Below are 20,936 nucleotides of genomic sequence, written 5' to 3'. Positions count from 1 at the left end.
CCTGGGATGAAACCTACTTGGTCATGGTGGATGATATCTTTTATGTGTTCTTGGATTCGGTTTGCATGTATTTTATTGAGTATTTTTGCACCAAAGTCCATAAGAGAGATAGGTCTGAAATTCTCTTTTTATGTTGGGTCTTTCTGTGGTTTAGCTATCAAGGTGACTGAGGCTTCATAGAATGAGTTTGGTAATGTTCCTTTTGTTTCTATTTTGTGGAATAGTTTGAAGAGAATTGGAGTTAGCTCTTCCCTGAAAATCTGGTAGAATTCTGCACTGAATCCATCTGGCCCAGGGCTTTTTTTGGAAGGGAGACTTTTGATGACTTCTTCTATTTCCTTGGGGGATATGGGACTATTCAATCTTTCTACCTGATCTTGACTATTCTTTGAATAGTTTTCTTTCTAATTGATTGATTTCAGCTCTGAGTTTGATTATTTCCAGCCGTCTGCTCCTCTTGGGTATATCTACTTCTTTTTTTTCTAGGGCTTTCAGTTGGACCATTAAGTTGCTTGTATTTGTATTTGAAATTTCTTCTTGGAGGCACTTAGTGCTATGAGCTTTCCTCTTAGCACTGCCTTCATTGTATCCCATAAGTTTGGGTATGTTGTGCTTTCATTTTTATTAAATTCTAGGAAGTCTTTAATTTCTTTCTTTATTTCTTCCCTAACCAAGCTGTCATTGAGTAGGGAGTTGTTCAGTTTCCATGTATGTAGGCTTTTTGCTATTTGTATTGTTTTTGAGGTCCTTCTTTAGACCATGATGGTCAAATAGGATACAAGGGATTATTTCAATCTTCTTGTATCTGTTGAGACTTGCTTTGTGACCAACTATATGGTCTATTTTGGAGAAGTTTCTATGAGGTGCTTAAAAGAAGGTATACTCTTTTGATTTGGGGTGGAAAGTTCTATTAGGTCCATTTGATTTAGGGCCTCTGTAAGTGCCCTTGTTTCCCTGTTTTGCTTCTGACTGGTTGGCCTGTTCTTTGGTGAGAGTGGAGTATTGAAGTCTCCCACTATTAAGGTGTTGGGATCAATGTGTGATTTCAGCTTTAATAATGTTTCATTTACAAATGTAGGTGGTCTTGTATTTGGGGCATTGATATTCAAAATTGTGATGTCCTCTTGGTGGATTTTTCCTTTGATGAGAAGGAAGTGCCCCTCCTCATCTTTTTTGATTAATTTTGGTTGAAAGTCTATTTTATTAGATATTAGGATTGCTACCCCAGCTTGTTTTCTGGGTCCATTTGCTTGAAAAACATTTTTCCAGCCCTTTACTCTGAGGTAGTGTTTATCTTTGTTGCATAGGTGTGTTTCTTGCATGCAGCAGAATGTTGGATCTTATTTCCACAACCATTCTGTTAGTCTGTGTCTTTTTATTCGATATTTGAGTCCATTGATGTTGATAGGTAATAGTGACCAATGACTGTTAGTTCCTTTTATTGTGGAGTTTGTGGTCTTACTATGATTCTTTGCTTTTCTTTTAATTTTTGTTGGGAAATTTTTCGTATCCTATATTTTCTTTGGTGTAGTTGTTTTCATTAGATTAGAGTTTTCCTTCTATTATCTTCTGTAGGGCTGGGTTGCTGTGTAGATATTGCTTAAATTTAGTTTTATCATGGAATATTTTGTTTTCTCCAATTATGTTGATTGAAAGCTTTGCTGGGTATAGCAGTCTGGGTTGGCATCTGTGTTCCCTTAAAGATTGCATGACCTCTACCCAGGCCCTTCTGGTTTTCATAGTTTCTGATGAGAAGTCTGGTTTGATTCTGATTGGTCTACCTTCATATGTTATTTGACCTTTATCCCTTGCTGCCTTTAATATTTTTTCTTTGTTTTGTAGGTTCAGTGTTTTAACTATGATGTGACGTGAAGTATTTCTTTTCTGGTGTAGTCTATTTGGTGTTCCGTAGGCTTCTTGTATGTTTATGGACATCTCTTTCTTTAAGTTGGGAAAATTTTCTTCTATGATTTTCTTAAAAATATTTTCCAGTCCTTGGAGCCTGGACTCTTCTTTTTCATCGATTCCTATTATTCTTAGATTTTGTCTTTTCATGGCTTCCTTGATTTCTTGGATGTTTTGTGTTTGGGACTTTTCTGATTTTACTTTTTCTTTGAGAGAGGAATCAGTTTCAGCAAGTGCATCTTCAGCACCAGATATTCTCTCTTCCATCTCTTATATTCTATTGGTGATGCTTATCTTTGTGGTTCCTGATCTTTTCTCTAAGTTCTCCAGTTCCAGGGTTTTCTCTGTTTGTGTTTTCTTTTTAGATTCTAATTCTGTTTTCATGTTTTTTACCGTTTCCTTCACCTGAGTGAATGTGGCTCCTTTTTATAGTCTTCTGTATTTCTTTGAGAGCTCTGTTCATTTCCTCTTTTTGTTCCTCTAATAACTGCATAAGCATAGCTTTAAAGTCATTTTGCTGTGTTTCCACTGAATTAAAATATCCATTGATTTTGGGGGTTGCTGGTGGGGCCATGGTGTCCTGATTTTTGCTGTGTGTGTTCTTATCCCTACCTTTAGCCATTTGCTTATATGTGATCTTCACTGTTTTTTCCTTGAGTCTGAACTCCAGACTCGAACTGTCGTTCTCTGGTGTCTGGAGTGTTCTTCAGGAAGATCAGGGAGGTCCAGTGGTTTGAGAGTATGTGTTGTTGCTTCATTTGTACCTGAGGGAGGAAAAGCCACTGGTGCAGATTCGTTATTGTGGGGGAGTAAGTGTGTGTGTGTGTGTGTGTGTGTGTGTGTGTGTGTGTGCATCTAAGTGTGTCTTGAAGGGGTTTGCTAGAGAGTGTAGGTGCTTGGGATATGGGGGTTGGGAGCAAGCTCAGGAGGGGATGTGCATTTTGGCATTGTTAGCAAGCTCAGATTGTAGGCACAAAGCACCTGTGCAGGTTTTCTGAATACCCAATGGTCTACAGTCTGTGGCAGGCTCTGCAAGCTGGACTCTGAGGTCTGTGGCTGATTCTGGAGGGGGAATAAGTACTCTTTTGTGAGCTCTGTGTGCCCAGCCCTGTGCTCTGTGCTAGAAGCTGTGAGCATAGCAGTCTGGGCTCTGCTCTCTGAGTTGGGAAGTACTATGTGCTTCCTCTGCCATTTCCCCCTCAGGGAGGCTGGAGATCAGAGGTCGTGGGGAAAATGCCAGGGGTTTGAGTGTTCTCAGTCTCAAATATCAAGGAGGGAGATCTGTGCTTGGAGCAGGCAATACTGCGTGCAGGTAAGCTGTGTGCACTGTGGGGTGCCTCCTCTGTTTCAGCTGCTAGTTGTGGTACCTCCTGCTGCCTCCCTGTTGGCTGCGGTACCTCCACTCCTTCCCTGTTACTGGAAAGTGCCCAGGAATCAATTCCCCAGCAGAAGTCCATGGAGATGTCCGCAGTTAACCTGTGTCCTATTGGACTCAGAGCATTGTTTTTTTATGCTCTTTTAAGGGAAAAAATTCTAGCTGATAGGTTTGGTATGGCTAAAATAATTTTTCAGACACAGATGTCTCCTACAGCCACAACAGTGCCAAAGCAGCTACAGGTGTTCAGCTCTGACCCCACGGACTTCCAACAAGCTACAGGTGTTCAGCTCTGACCTCACAGACTTCCAACAAGCTGGACCTGCACCTTCCCTCCCAGCCATGGGTGTTCTCACAGACCTGGAAAAGCATCAAAGCAGCCTATTCTTCCTGGACTTGGTCAACACTTCAGCCTTTTGACCTCGCTACATCGCCCCCAGTGTCAGCAGGAAGTAGCCAGAAGAGAATCTACGCCCGTTATCCACTTGTTGTTAACAAAAGGCTGAAGTGGTGTGCTTCAGGACCAGGACAAGCAGCTCCAGGTTCTCCCAGTGTTCCCCAGTCCCTACCTGCTGCCTTGCATGGCTGGAAACTCTCTCTGTTGACAACCCTCTACCCTAAACCCTCTGCCCTAAATTTTCCAGGGCAGAGACTTCTCTTATTCTTAGCCTTACAACCTGACCATTTTTTGCTATAATTCCTCTCTCTCTCAACCTCTTGCATGACAACCAAGAGCTGCTTCCAATGAGCCTAAATTTATATACTTTAACTTACCTTATAAAAGGCAGCCCAAGCTCCCTATTTTTAATTATAGAAAAAGGGAGGAATGTTGGGATCAGTAAGCAGGCACTTCTATGGCCAGCTTCAAGGGACCTGATAGACCGGTTATCAGGCAGTTGTGAAGACACCTAGACTACCTAAGCATGTCCCTGGGTCACCCTATAAGAGAACTGGGGCCCTCCCCTTTCTCTCTCTCTCTTCTTCCACTTCCTCTCTCTCTGTCTCTGTCCCTCTCTCTGTCTCTCTCTGTCTCTCTCTGTCTCTCTCTGTCTCTCTCTGTCTCTCTCTCTCTCTCTCTCTCTCTATCTATCTCCCTCTCTGTAACCCCCTTCCCCTAATAAACTTCCCACGTGGAACCGATCTCATGGTGTGATTTGTGGACCCGTGTGTAACCTCCACTTTCGCACATTTCCTAACACCTGTAGCCATGCTGTAATCATAATTTGGCCTCTTATAGGGAAAGTACTCATCAATATGGGCTTGATCTGTGGTTGGGACTCTGTAGTGTCTGGGACATTTTTGTATGCCTCTGAAATAATATGTCAACACTCATTTGTGGTAAACAAGACCTGTAAAAGCTGCTGGTAATCATCCCAGGTGGGTTGGTAGGTAAAAAGAACAGTTTCAAAGAGATCAATCAAATCCCTAGAATTGTCAGAGAACTTGGGATTCTGAGTTCTCCAGTTATCTGGTTCCCCAGAGGAAAAAGCTGTCCAGAGGCTCTGAGTTTTTGGTGCTGGGCCAGATGATGGTTCTAACCTGGATAAAGGGGCTGGAGATGGCTGAGGAGTGGGAGGAGGAGGGAGTGGAAAAAAATTATTTCCTGCATAAAGGGGGTATGAGGGAGCCAGGGCAGTGGCCTCTGGTTTCAGAGAACCTGTGGAAGGAAAATTGTTAGTGGGGGTCAAAAAGGGCTTAATCCATGGAGGTGGATGAATCATTAGGTCTTTCCAAACTACAATATATGGCTCTTTGTCTGTGTGCCCACATGTTTTCTGAAAGAACCTATTTTCTACCACAAGGACGGGTGGGAAGGTGGAAAGTTCCTTCTGGCAGCCAGCCCACATTGAAGATGGGCCATTCTGAGCTGCAAAAAGTCATCATTTTTCCTTTCCTCATATCAACTGAAAGACCGTGAGCTCTAGTCTTAACTTCCCTAAAATAAGTCAGAACCAAGTCAGTCCCATATTGTCAGTTAGTCTTTTCATCAAAAGAAACCAAAGAAATGAAACAATTTCAACAAACAGTAAATCACACAGAGACAGAGCTATCTGTCCCAGGCAAAAGCAAAACTAAAGACACAGCCTGTACCTGGGCCAATATCCCAGGACAAAACTGAAATCATAGAAGCAAAAAGAGCTACAGCTTCAAACAGAGATAGAATAAAGCACTTTCAGGCAAACAGGAGACCACAAACAATCACAGAAATGAGACATTAACTCTGGGCACAACATCAGGAAAAAGACAATTAATCATACACAAAGGCAAAGTAAAACCAAAAACCTGGCTTTTGGGGGCTGGAGAGATGTCTCAGAGGTTAAGAGCACTGTCTGTTCTTCCAAAGGTCCTGAGTTCAATTCTCAGCAACCACATGGTGGCTCACAACCATCTATAATGAGATCTAGTGCAGGCAGAACACTATATATGTAATAAATAGATAGATAGATAGATAGATAGATAGATAGATAGATAGATAGATAGATAAAATCTTTAAAAAAAAAAAACAAACTGGCTTTTTCCAGACTTCTCTACCACAGAAGTTCCCAAAAGGCTATGAAAACCATTCCTCACCCTGGTTCCCTTATCCCAGGAGTTCTGGGAAGGCAGAAACTGACAAGGTCAAAAATGTCTTTTGACCCCCAGCAGCCTTGAACCCCTGACAAGTCTGTCTTATCCATGTCTGGCCACTTCTACAAGCACCTAGAGGCTTTTCAAATTAATGAACAGAAACAAACACTTAAAGCAGATGGACAACATAAAAGACATTTACCCGTGGGATTAAGCTCTCCGCCTAGAGGTCCTGAGGCATCCCAGACAAGCCTCTGAGGTGGACCCTCAGAGACCACCAGGAGATGACTCGATGCAATAGCAAGAAAGCTTTATTACGAGAGCAATCGATTTGGGACCCAAGTCTCATTGACGCAGCAGTAGAGAAGTAGGACCTCGAGCCCTGAGTGAGCAGGGTTTTTAAAGGGAAACACTGTGAGCAGGGGGTTTCCATGACAGCAAGCTGGGGCGCACATATTTCCATGACAGTAAGGGGGGTTTCATGCCTTGATGTTACAGGATAAGGTAAAAGTTAGAGGGGCGAGGTGACCTTCTCTGAGGCACAATTGCCTAAGACATATGATCACAATGGCTATTCTTTTAAACTATATCTGAAACATTGGGGAGAATTTCCCCACCTGATTCTCAACCGATTCTCATTGATTATTGCCAGATAAATTGTCTCTATTTTCTATGAAGTATTTATTCTGTGATATTCCCTGGAGGCTGTTGTTAGGAGAGTTAACTTTGTTTTCTGCCAAGTGTACATTCTGTGGTATTTCCTGGTACCTGAATTCAGCTCCCAGGATGGCTCTTTATTTCAAAATGGAGTTATACTCAGGCTAACTTAAACTCTCCAATCTGACTTGATGAGCTTGGGGGGCTCCTCTTTCCTGAGGGGAAGGAGCAGGGGGAAGGTGCTGGGGGGCAGGGAAGGAAGGTGGGAACAGGAGGAGAGGAGGGAGAGGGCTACAATTGGGATGTAAAGTGAATTTTTTAAAAAAAGCACAGACTCTAAACATGTTAAACTGTTTCCAGATTTACAAATTCACCCACCATATGTTTTCATTATCTCATATATGTCTCTACTGCTACTGAGTATGGAAGAGTATTTTCAGTTTCAGGTTGTACTAAATTAGTGCTTTTTTTTTGTTCAATTTCTTTGAAAATATTCTCACCTCTAGATATTCCATGCAGGCTATTAATAAAGGTCAATTTCCTAATCACTTCCAAACCAGCTCTCAGTCCCCAAATGAATACAAACTGAGCGATTTCAGTCTGGTCTGTGAGCTGGCCAAGAGATGACTATCAGTCTATGTCACTTGTCTTCTCTCTGAAATACTATTAATGCTGTGCTCAGTGTCCTCAACTCTAAGACACTGTCCTCTCCAGGATTAGAAGTCTCACTAAGCTTGTTTTCTCGGGACATCTATCAATGATTCAGTCAATGCTACAGTTAATTACTGTTGTCAAATAATTTTCCTTGCTTGACTTGTAAAGAGCTACTCCCAAATTTTTTAGTTTCAAACTTTTTATTTACTTTTTGAAGAAATTTGGCCATAAGGAGAAATCTGTTTTAAATTTTCCTAACCGTTGCCATGAGCAGGGAATTTGGGCATAATTATTTAGTCTGGTGATGTAGAATGACAATATTAAGTTTTACACAATGCTACTTATCACTAACAATCATGGAACAGTTTATATTACCTTATATTAAAAATGTGGTATTATGTGTGCTTTTCTTCTTTCTTTCTTTTTTTGTGGTCTTTCCTTTCTGTCTTTTTTAATTTTTATTTTTCATATTACTTACAGTTTATTCACTTTGTATCCCAGCTGTAGCCCTCTCCCTCATTACCTCCCAATCCCACCCTCCCCCCTCGTCTCCTCCCATGCTCCTCTCCAAGTCCACTGATAGTGGGGGTCCTCCTCCCCTTCCATATGACCCTAGCTTATCAGGTCTCATCAAGACTGGCTGCATTGTCTTCCTCTGTGGCCTGGCAAGGCTGCTTCCCCCTCAGGAGGAAGTGATCAAAGAGCCAGCCACTGAGTTCATGTCAGAGACAGTCCCTATTCCCTTACTAGGGAACCCACTTGGAGACTGACCTGCCCTGGGCTACATATGAGCAGGGGTTCTAGGTTATATCCATGAATGGTCCTTGGAGTATCAGTCTCAGAAAAGACCCCTGTGCCCAGATTTTTTTGTTCTGTTGCTCTCCTTTTTGAGATCCTGTCCTCTCCAGGTCTTATTATCTCTCCCTTCTTTCCTAAGATTCCCTGAACTCTGCCCAAAGTTTGGTTATGAGTCTCAGCATCTGCTTTGATACACTGCTAAGTCTTTCAGAGGCCCTCTGTGGTAAGCTCCTGTCCTGTTGACTGTTTTCTCTTTCTTCCAATGTCCATCCTCTTTGTCTTTCTGAGTGAGCATTGATCCTCTTACCAAGGGTCCTTCTTCTTGATTAGCTTCTTTAGGTGTAGAGATTTTAGTATGTTTATCCTATATTATATGTCTAATGTCCACTTATAAGTGAGTATATACCATAAGTGTATTTCTGCTTCTGGGATACCTCACTCAGGATGATCTTTTCTAGATTGCAACCATTTGTCCACAAATTTCATGATCTTCTTGTTTTTAATTTCTAAGTAGTATTCCATTGTGTAAATGTACCACAATTTCTGTATCCATTCCTTCATTGAGGTACATCTGGATTGTTTCCAGGTTCTGGCTATTATGAATAAAGCTGCTACAAACATGATTGAAAAAAAATGTCCTTGTTGTGTAATTGAGCATATTTTGGATATATGCCTAGGAGTGGTATAGGTGGATCTTGAGGAAGCGCTATTCCTAATTGTCTGAGAAAGCACCAAATTGGTTTCCAAAGTAGTTGTACAAGTTTATATTCCCACGAGCTGACCTACCCTATCAGGTCTCATCAGGACTGTCTTTCATAGTCCTCCTCTGTGGCCTGGTCAGGCTACCTCCCCTTTCATGTATTAATAGATTTTACTGACTTCACTAATAATACTCCACCCCAAAGAAAAGGAGGAGTGGAGAACATCAGAGATTTGGGAATGAGGGATGAGATAGGAAAAGTGGAAAGACGAAGAATGGGAAGGCAGGAGGGATATGACCATATATCATTTGACACACTGGTGAATTCTAGCCTCATTTTGAATATCAGCCTTGCACCAAGCCACAGTGCAGATTACTGGAAGTACCATACAGCCTGCCCCTCAGCTATGCCTTTTGCTGCTTTTGTTTGAAAGTTTACAGACAGCTATAAACACATGATTCCTTTCTTACCTACTCTTTGCTAACAATGTAGTCTCTAATAGCTCCTAATCCCACTGATGATTCTTTTAAAGTCTGTAAACCACTGAACATGTTGGCACACACCTGTAATCCTGGCATTTGAGAAACAGGGACAGGAGAATTATTACAAGTTCAAGGTTTAAGGAAAGCATGTTAGACCAGGCCTGGTCCCCAGGCTCTCTAGCTACATAGCAAAACCCTCTCTCTATCCCTTTCTCAAAAAAAAAGTTCTAAGACACATTATTTGTCAGATTTTAGGAATGGGAAGGGAGATTAATTAATTGGGGTAGCAACAGGGATATTCAGTAATAGCAGAATCATGTGTCTCCTAATGATAGGGAAAGCCTATCAAGAAGCTGTTAGCCACTAATGAGGGCAGGCACCCCTAGGAGAAATTTTCCAATCTTTAGTTGGCTCCCAACTAAAATATTTGGAGAACACTGAACATGCCCAGTGGTGTTCCTTGTTCATCAACTTTATGACATGAGGTAAGCCCAAAAGTGTTCCTGCCTAATGTTTGGGCCTTTCAAACGGGTCCCCTAATCTTCAACTATATGCTCAAAACTATGCCCACCATCTTTTCTTTTGAACTCTAACCTTAAACTAAGCATGCTCAAGAACATAGTTCTTAACTGGGCATGCCTGGCACTGTGCCCACCCCTAAAGTACTTTTTTATTTACTATGTTCAGGCTTCTCAAACAAAATCCTCAGGCTTCCTTTGTTCAGAGTGGCTGCTGCCTTCTAAGTCATTGGTTTGCTCTTCTTACATGCATTAGATAAGAAATCTCTCTGTGCTCTTTTATTTCTTGGCTGTGTTTGTCTGGGTTTTTACAAAGATGTTAGCTACAAGCTGACAACTTACGCTGAGACATTCTGCTCAAACACACTGAGGATTTATTGCTTGACTCCTAGCAGTCAAGGACGAAGAGTAATGTGTCCCAGGCTGACCCTGCATGCAGGAAATGAGGTCTGAGCCAGTGAAGAAACATCTTCTTGAGGGTTGAGTCACTGTTTCTGCTATGTCATCATTCTTCTATGAGAACTTGGCAAATACTCCAAACTTTTCATAAGTTTCCCAAAACCAGTGAACAGTGCTGAACTCTTGAGTCAGCTAATAGTCATGATAACAGAATGAATAGGACAGGGAAGCATTCAAAGCCAACCATGGACCCGAGACTGCATTTTAATCTTGAGGTCTAGGGGTGAGGTTTATTTTGTGGGCCTTTTGCTTTTACAAAACACACACACACACACACTCTCTCTCTCTCTCTCTCTCTCTCTCTCTCTCACACACACACACCATGCACACATCTTTATTCACCTGTTATAGGGAACCTACAACAGATCAAAGTATCTATTTTAACAACTTGGTGAACCAGTGAGTTTTTATTGAGGTTAATCACAGGTGTGTGGGTGAAGGATTACATAAGAGAGCAAGGATAACTCGAAAGTAACTGCATCACCCAAAAGCCCACCCTGACTGGGTGATGACTCACAAAACATTCAACCCTGGAGCTCTCTGCATGACTTATGGGCAGCCCAACTAGACCAAGCTTCTCTTCTCGGCAGCTCAGCTGATCAGAGCCCCCACCCCCGGCAAATGTTTATAATGTCTATAACTTGTGGGGCGGGGTAGATCTTATTTCAACTTTCCCAGACTTGGGAAGTGTGTTTCCTCTTGAGTTTTGTAATCTTCCTGCTTATGGTGGGTGGGGGAGCAAATTTTCTGTTGAGAGGAAATGACTTTACAATGAAGGTGAAAGACAACCTCCTTGTGGGCTGCCAGTAGTCCAGAACTGTCGCCTCCCTTGTAACAGGGACACTGGGAAGAGAGAGCTGAACATAAATGGCTTCAGGGGAAATCTGATAAATGAAAAGAAACTGAAGTCCTGGTTGCCAGTAGTTTCAAGTTTGAAGTTTGAGAAACTACCCTGGAGATGTGAATAAAGACAAGCAGCTCTGTCAGGGAGGGTAGGGTCCATCCAGGTTGGCTTTTTATATTCTGGAGTCCACAGGTATGTAGTGTGACAGTTTCAATGCTATAAAAATGACAGAGCCAAAAATCTTTATCTCTGTAAATAGTGAAGTCTCATTTTAACTGTGCTTTTTTTTTTTCTAATAAGGAAATTTGTTGTTCTGGAGGAGAGTTGTTCCCTCTGTTACTGTTAGATTGTGACTCTTCATCAAAAGACATTGACATTTGCAAGCGCACATGCACATGGGTGCACACAGAGAGAGAGAGAGAAAGAGAGAGAGAGAGAGAGACAGAGAATCATTAAAAGTGTAACTTTGAGGATGAAGAATGCCTTCCCATGTCCTATGATGTTTCCGCCTCGTGTATGTATCATTTGACACTCAGTTTACAACAAGCCCAGGGCCAATATCAACTTAAACTGAGAAAAACTGAAAGCAATGCCACTAAAATCAGGAGCAATACAGGACTGTCCACTCTCTCCATACCTATTCAATAGGGTACTTAAGTCTTAGCTAGAGCAATAAGACAACTGAAGGAGGTCAAGGGGATACAATTTGGAAGGGAAGAAGTTAAAGTATCTATATTTGCAAATGACATAATAGTATGCATGCAATCCTAAACATTCCACCAGAAAACTACTCCAGCTGATAAACACGTCCAGCAAAGTGGCTGGGTACAAAATTAACTCACAAAAATCAATTGCCCTCATATATACAAATGACAAATTCATTGAGAAAGAAATTAGGGAAGCAATATTTTTAACAATAGTTTCACATAATAAAAAATATTATGGGGTAACTCTAACCAAGAATGTGAAAGACTTGCATGATAAAAAAAATTCAAGACATTGAAGAAAGAAATCAAAGAAAAAATGAGAAGATGGAAAGGTCTCCCATACTCATAGATCAGCAGGACCAACATAGTAAAAATGGACATCCTACCAAACCAATCTATAAATTCAGTGAAATCCTCATAAAACTCTTCACAGATCTTGAAAGAACAATTTTCAGCATCATATGGAAACACAGAAAACCCAGGATACCAAATAATCCTGGATAGTAAAAGAAATGCAGGACGTATCACCATCCACGATTTCAAGTCATACTATGAACTTATAGTAATAAAAAATATCATGGTATTGACACAAAACAAACATATTGGCCAATGGACTCAAACTAAAGATCTAGATATAAATTCACACACCTACACACACCTGATTTTTTATAAAAAAAAAAACAAAAACAAAAACAAAAAACAAGAAACTCACACTGGGAAAAAAAAACCCCACAGTATCTTCAACAAGTGGTACTGCTCAACTGGACTGCTGAGTGTAACAGATCGCAAATAGATCCATACTTATCACCCTACACAAAACCCAATTATAAATGGATCAAAGTCCTCAACAGAAAACTGGACACACTGAACACAATAAAAGAGAAAGTGAGAAACAGCCTTGAACTCACTAGCAAAGGGAAGAAACTTTCTGACCAGACCATTGTCAGCACAGGAGCTAAGATCAACAATTAATAAATGGGACCTCATGAAACTAAGAAGTTTCTGCATTGCAAAGGACACTGTAATTTGGCCAAAGCAGTAGCCTACAGAATGGGATTTTACCAGCTACATATCCGATAGAGGACTAGTAGCTGATGTATATATAAACAGTAGATATCAGGTCCCTTATGGGTGCTACAGAAGCTGGCCTGGGCCCGACCAGGCCACAAGCTGACCAACTCAGGTCCCACCTGGGCCCAGACCCAGTGCTTTGAGTTGGACCATCCCAATATCTGCCCCATCTACAAGCTGCTGGAGTGTGCAAAGAAGCTGGTTTTGTAGAACTAGAGGGCAGGATTACCATTACGCTGGCAACAGCAGGATATCTGAAATGAATCTCAGTGATGGGCCAGATACGTGTATGATATTTATATGACACAGTGCAGTTTCTAATGCCACTATGGCAAATGAATATTCCAATAGCTAGGTGGGAATAGTGAGTGAGCTATAGAGAGAGATGGAACTAGAGACACAACAATGGTGATAGGTGTGAAAGAAGCCTGAGGTGGATGAGGGAACACATCATTGCTAAGTAGGGCCTATAGAATGGTGTGCAGCAGCCTGGAACTTGCACTCCTACTCGGCCCCCTAACACACCTGGAAACTACTTTTGCCATGGGATTGATGACTGCAGACTCACAGCTGAGAAAAAGGGATGTATGAGGCTTCTGTGACAACCTCTCTGTCCTCTCCACCCTACTACACCCTCCCAAAAAAGTAACAGCCTAGATAGAAAGCCACCAAAGAGAACTCTTCAAAAGTGTGGCAAGGATGCTGGAGTGCAGCTCTCCACAGTTGATGGCTTCTGGTGGGGAGGCAAGTGGGAAAAGACTAGGATTTCTTTAAGGGGGTGGTCACTGGGAGTTTGACCATGCTCCACTGAGTATACGGGCAAAACAACTTGGACTGGTTTCTTCTTCTTCTTCTTCTTCTTCTTCTTCTTCTTCTTCTTCTTCTTCTTCTTCTTCTTCTTCTTCTTCTTATCCTCCTCCTCCTCCTCCTCCTCCTCCTCCTCCTCCTCCTCCTCCTCCTCCTCCTTCTCCTTCTCCTTCTTCTTCTCCTTCTCCTCCTCTTCTTCTTCTACTTCTTCTTCCACTCCCTCCTCTTCTTCTTTTTCAGGGTGGGAGGTATAGCATCACAAGGGTGACTGAGCAGGGCTGGGAGGACTGGGAGTATAGTGTGCTCAGGGTTCATGATATGAAATTCCCAAATATTCAATAAAAATATTATAAAAATGCTGAATGTCAAGAAAACAAACAACATAATTAAAAATGAAATATAAATCTAAACAGGGAATTTTCAAAAGAGGAAACTCAAGTGGGCCAAAAATACTTAAAGAAAGGTTTAACATCCTTAGTCATCAAGGAAGTGCAGATAAAAACTACTTTGAGATTCCATCATATCAGTCAGAATGTAATATCAATAAAACAAGTGACAGCTCATGCTGGCAAGCATGTGGAATAAGAACACTCATCCATTCCTGGAGGGAGTGTAAACTTGCACAACCACTATGAAAATCTGTGTGGCAGTTCCTCAGAAAAAAATCTACCCAACTATTCCAAAATCCAGCTCTACCACTCTTGGGCACATGCCCAGAGTACGTTTCATTCTATCACAAGAACACTTGCTCAACTATGCTCATTATTGCTTTATTCATAATAGCCAGAAATTGGAAACAATCTGGAGGTCTTTCAACAGAAAAATAGATAAAGAAAATGTAATATGCTTACACAGTAGAATATAACTCAGCTGTTTAAAAAAGCAAAATCATAAAATTCTCAGGTAAATAGATGGAACTAGAAAAAAAAAATTCTGAGTGATGTATCCTAGCCCCAGAAAGACAAATATGGAAACTATTTGTTTATATGTGGGTATTAGCTGAAAGCTACAATTCACAGAACCACAGAGGTTAGGTATAGAGTAAGAGACTAGAAGCTACAAATAGATTTCATTAGGAAAGGGAAATAATGGATTGCTGTAGAAATATATTAATATCTACTATTCTTACATATAATTACTGTGGCAGTTAATATTTAACCCGCTATCATATCAATAAAAGACACAGACACCTGTTAGATTTTTAATAGCCTTCAACCACTGGGGATGGGCAGACATAAACTCCCTAAGCTACCTTTTTATCTCTTAGCCACACATCCCAAGTCATTTGCTCTAATAATTCCTATCTGGGCTATTTTTCATTCAAAATTCCCATAAATATTTGCACACGTTTTTTCATCTAGGCTGTTTCTCTCCAGTCACAGATCCTCAGAGCAAGTTCCTCCCAGCCACATGCTTCTTGCTAACCCATGGTGGCTCTTTCCTCTTCCTCCTCTCTCATGCTTCCTTTCTCCCTCCTGTAATCCTCCTCTCCTCCAAGCCTGCAAACCTTAGTTCCTCCCCCTCTCTTCTGCCCAACCCAGGTATAGGCATTTTTTCACTTTTAAAAAATTTATTTATATTTTTATAAATTACAATTTATTCACTTTGTATCCCTGTTGTAGCCCCCTCCTTCATCCTCTCTAATCCCACCTTCCCTCCCTCATCTTCTCCCATGCCCCTCCCCAAGTCCACTGATAGAGGAGGTCCTCTTCCTCTTCCCTCTGACCTTAGCCTATCAAGCCTCATTAGGACTGGTTGCATTGTTTTCCTCTGTGGCCTGGTATGGCTGATCCCCCCTCAGGGGGAGGTGATCAAAGAGCTAGCCACTGAGTTCATGTCAGACAGAGTTCCTGTTCCCATTTACTAGGAAACCCTCTTGGGAGACTGAGCTGCCAAGGGTTACATCTGTGCAGGGGTTCTATGGGTTCTAGGTTATCTCCATGTGTGGTCCTTGGTTGCCCATCAAAATGGCTAAGATCAAAAACTCAAGTGACAACACATGCTGGAGAGGATGTGGAGAAAGGGGAACCCACCTCCACTGCCGGTGGGAATGTAAACTTGTACAACCACTTTGGAAATCAATCTGGCACTTTCTCAGACAATTAGAAAAAGCACCTCCTCAAGATCCAGCTGTATGACTTTTAGGCATATATCCAAAACATGTTCAAGTATACAAAAAGAACATTTGCTCAGTCATGTTCATAGCAGCTTTATTTATAATAGCCAGGAGCTGGAAACAACCCAGATGTCCCTCAACAGAAGAATGGATACAGAAATTGTGGTACATTTACACAATGGAATACTACTCAGCAATTAAAAACAAGGAAATCATGAAATTTGCAGGCAAATGGTGGGAACTAGAAAAGATCATCCTGAGTGAATTATCCAAGAAGCAGAAAGACAGACAGGATATATACTCACTTATAGGTGGATATTAGACATATAATATAGGATAAACATACTAAAATCTCTACACCTAAAGAAGCTAAACAAGAAGGCGGACCCTGGATATGATGATTAATCCACAAGCAGAAAGGCAAAGGTGATGGACATTGGAAGAAAGAGAAAACAGGCTACAGGACAGGAGCCTACCACAGAGGGCCGTTGAAAGATTTTACCCAGCAAGGTATTGAAAGAGATACTGAGACTTATAGCTAAATTTTGGGCAGAGTTCAGGGAATCTTATGAAAGAAGGGGGAGATAGGAAGACCTGGAGGGGACATGAGCTCCATAAGGAGAGCAACAGAACCAAAAAAATTATGAGCACAGGGGTCTTTTCTGAGGTATAGGCATTTTTATTGGCCAATCAGCGATAATTTTGGAGGCAAGATTACAAACATCATTTGGTATACGTGATCATTTGCTTGTAGAACAGTAAAGATCTCGGGGCACAAGTAGTTAACTAAATGCAAAGCCCAGACCGTACTGCAACAATAGATAGATAGTTATGGATAGATGGGAAAGGTGCTAGAACAAGAGGATCAAGTGGGAAAAGAAAAAAGGGAAGGGAGTAAGGTACGGAATACAGAAGAGACAGCTAAAACATAAGGGCCATTTGAGGGGTAGTATGAAAACATAATATAGTAGAAGCTTCCTAAAATATATACATATATTTGGTGATAAATGAAGTCACCAAATAATGAGGAAGACAGAGTCAACTGGCCATCTCTTGTCACCAAATGAAGCTTTCAGTACCTAGACTGAGTTAGATCTAATTGAGTTGGTGGCCAAAGGGGTCCCAGGCTGTTGCTAAGGCTATAGTTTGTACTCCACAAACTAACAGCAGGGCCCCATTACTGAAGACAACACCTATATAACTCATTGAACACAGAGAGGCCAAGATGATGCCTACATAAGGCCTTCACCCCCTAGGTTCCATTGTCTTTGGTACAGGAAGGCACTCTGCATGTTACCACAAGAGAAATATAAACACCTACCCAGCCACTATGATCTACAGGGGTATTCTCCCCACAAGATATGCTAAGTCACAAAGCCTGTGGAAGAACCAACCAGTATCTCATATGACTTAAATCCCACTCCGAGATGGAACCCATACCTGACACTGCTTGGGTGATCAAGAACCTGAGACTAGGTGGCCCAGGGACCTAGGATAAAACCAAATACTACCATTCTAAAAAGAAATAGCTTAAGTAGCAATAAATGACTCCTGATGACATTTTGCGACACTCATAGACCAGTGTCTTGCTCAGTCATCATCAGAGAAGCTTCCTCCTGCAGCAGATGGGAAAAAAAATACAGAGACCCACAGCCAAATATGTACAGTGTGAGAGACCTTGTTCTCCATCAAAACCCCTTAGGGCTCAGAGAACCCATGGGAGATGAGGCAGAAAGAGTGTAAGAGCCAGAGGGAATGGAGGACACAAAGAAAACATGGCCCTCTAACTTGACATGACCAAAGCTCATATGAACTCACAGCGACTGGAGGCAACATGCACAGAGTCTTCATGGGTCTGCAGCAGATCTTCTGCATATGTATATATAATATGTTTAATATTATTTATATTGCTTCTATCTTAGTGTTTTTATGATATTCCTAAATATGAGATCAAGTGGTTCTTTGATTGCTATGCCCTCTCTGTTTCTTTGTCTTGTCCAACTCTGATGTGTTAGCTTTTATTTTATCTTATTGTAGTTAATTTTATTATATATTATTATTAGTCCTTAGGATCCTGTTTGTTTCCTAATGACTGAAAGAAAGGGAGTGTAGAAGAAGGGAGGTAGGGAGGAACTGGGAGGAGTAGAGAAAGGGAAGACCATAAATAGAATATATTATGTGTGTGGGGGGGTGGATATTTTCAATAAAAGGAAAAAAAGAGTTCAAAAGTTCCACTAATGCACACAAATATATGTGAAACAATATAAGACTTAAACTAAGATATTTTTAATAAGGAAAACTTTAAGACACAAATAATGTTTTTTCATTGAATAAAATAATGATTTGGCCTAATTTGAAGTCTTATTGAAGTCTTGTTTTAAAATACACATTTAAGGAAAGTCTTAAAATAAGTATCAAAAAAATACGAACCTTTAAGGTAATGGATAAAAATGAAGAATTTTATAATCATGAAGTACTTTTGGTGAGGAAAACTAAAACTTTTTGTGAGACAAGGTCTCAGTATGTAGCCCTGGCCATCTTGGAACTCATTATGTAGACCAAGATGTTCTTGAACTCACAGAAATATGCCTGCCTCTGCCCTCTGAGTACTGGTATTAAAAGCATTTGCTACCACGTGTATCAATAAAAGAAAAATTATAAAGATTTTCTACAAAAAGAATTCTGTTTGCTATAAGATTTTTGTCCTAAAGGATAATATATATATATATATATATATATATATATATATTTGTAATATGTGTTATATACATACATATATATGTGACCAAATCAAAGGCTTGTGACATATGGTGATCAGATCATCCTGTCCTTGTATCCAAAGAAAAGGCCAAACGCTGGCTACAGAGTCAGAGATTATCTTTGAGGCCTTCAGACATGTAGTTGAAAGGGAATTAAACCGTGGAAAGCCAGCTGCCTTGCTAGCAGTCCGCTCCAGCTAACCAGGAAGAAGAAGACACCTGAGGCAAGATCCCCATCACCTACCAATAACACTGAGCCAGAGTCCACATGCCTTGTGCAATCAGAAAGGACAGTGAAAGGGAGAATGCACAAACCATGCAGAGACAGAAGGTATGGAAAGAACCTGTGTTTCCTCTTAAAAACATGAGGATTGGCAGCAACAGCTCCGTGTTCATGTTCCCCTCAAACAGCTTAGATTTCCTCTGAGGAGCCTTGGGTTGAGTTAGTTACAACTGGAAGAAAATACCGAGTTTTCTTCAGTGTGAGAATCACGTACTCTGTGTTGACTACTGAAAAGACATTCTATTCAAGATGGGATATGACACAACAGGGGTGTCAAGAAAAGAAGAAACAACAGGTTCATGAGCTTCTGAAGTCAGTTCTAGAACTTGAAAGCACTCATTTCTGCGGGCTCATTCCCTTTTAGAACAGGATCTATTGGATGGGCAGCCACTGGCTGGACCCTTTTCCAGGACTTCGGTGTTATAGAAACAAAGGCTCATCACCTGCTCAGAAGCAGTGGAAGTGCTACAGCCCTTGGCTTGGTTACTTGCTGTCCCCATCTGACTGTAAAGACCACTCACTCAACCTAGTCATTCTGAGGCTGATGTCATGGGTCTTCTAATCCTTTTTTTTTTTTTTTTTTTTTTCAAAACTAAGGGATCAACTAAATTCAAGAAGAAAAAAAAAAACCGACTGAGTTCCTGCTAAATGCTTAGAAGCATGTATTTTAGGTAGAAGGAACTGTCACTCAGTGGTCAGTGTCAGGCTGGCTGGTTGGTCTCTGAACACTAGTGCAGAAGGTCTCCAATATGAATCTGAACCCCAAATGCTGACATAATATTCCTGATGCTGCACTGGGATTATGAATAGGGAGGCCATTAGTATGCCTTCACAGTGTCTCATGATCATGGTACAGTCTGGAAAGAGAGTTTTTAATGCCAACAACAAGAAAATCAAATATGGGAAGGATAACTTAATCCTTATAGTAAGTTACTATGAGAAAGTAACTCTTTTGCCTTTTTCTTTCAGTTGACCTGCTAACTCAGTCTGTATTTTCTGGGCTACAGAAATTTGTGTTGTCAATTTTAGTGATTTGATTCACAGTTTATGCCATAATTACATGTGCCTTAAAATGAAACAATTATGAAACGTGTCAGGTATGGCATTAGACTACCCTAGTGAACCCAAAACTTAGCTCACTTCCTCATCAAGGGAGGGGCTCTAGGCAGATTCAGAAGGGTGATTCACTCTTGAACCCTCCAGGAAGAGGAAGTGAAATATCTGAAGATGAAGTGTGTAGCCAGCCACTTAGCCGGACAAGTATCTTTAGGGGCAAAAATCCTGTATTAACACACCTTCAAAATGCCTTTTCCTGTTCCTCACTTAAAACTTTTGGGAGAAATGTGAGGATGCTTCCAAGTGTTCCTGACCACCATTTTTTCTCATATATTTTTATGTGATGTGAGGTTGTGTGTGTGTGTGTGTGTTTACACATACATATGCCAAAGATAGAAGCTGACTTTGGAGGTCTTTCTCCACTGCTCTCCACTTTATTTCTTGAGATAAGGGCTCTCTTTGAACCTGGAGCTCACCAGTTAGCTATACTAGTTAGCGAGGGAGCCACCATATTCCTCCTGTCTCTTCTACCCTATGATGGGATTAGGGCATGCATCACTATGCTTGACTTTATGTATGAGAGCCTGGACTCTCACCTCCCATACTAAAAGTCAACATACTCAGCTCTATTCCCTGAAATTCCCCCCCACTCCACAAATCTACCTTTTAATCTTTTCAAACATGTGTTCTATGACTGAGCTAAGCCCAAAAATGTGTCTACCACCTTTCTTCTTGAACTATGAATTTAATGCGAAAATGTGTTTCGCATTAATGTGTAACACATTAAATGTGTTTCAGAAATGTGTTTCTTAGCTGAACATGCTCAGGTATGTGCCTGCCCCTAAACAGCTTTCCTGTATGAATATGTATAGGCTCTCTGACCAAAATCCCATGCTGTGTTCATGAAAGGCAATGATCTGTAAATAATCCCATGTTTTTATCACCTGCTGCAGATCATAAATCCTTCTTTACCTTTGTTTCTAGACTACCTTGGATTTTGGATATGCCACAACTTTATGCCACAAGACCAAACTTATATTTAAATTTCAAAAGTGAGTAGCAAGGAAAAATAAAGGCTATAGCATTGTCTGTCCTGTCCTCAAAGACAAGATAAAAACTAAAAGCCAATAGTTTTTCATAGATAAATCAGAAAAATCAAGGTCACATGGTAAATAG

Source organism: Meriones unguiculatus, chromosome 1 (genome assembly GCF_030254825.1).
Source record: "Meriones unguiculatus strain TT.TT164.6M chromosome 1, Bangor_MerUng_6.1, whole genome shotgun sequence".
NCBI lineage: Eukaryota > Metazoa > Chordata > Mammalia > Rodentia > Muridae > Meriones > Meriones unguiculatus.
Note: the sequence above shows the minus strand (reverse complement) of the source record.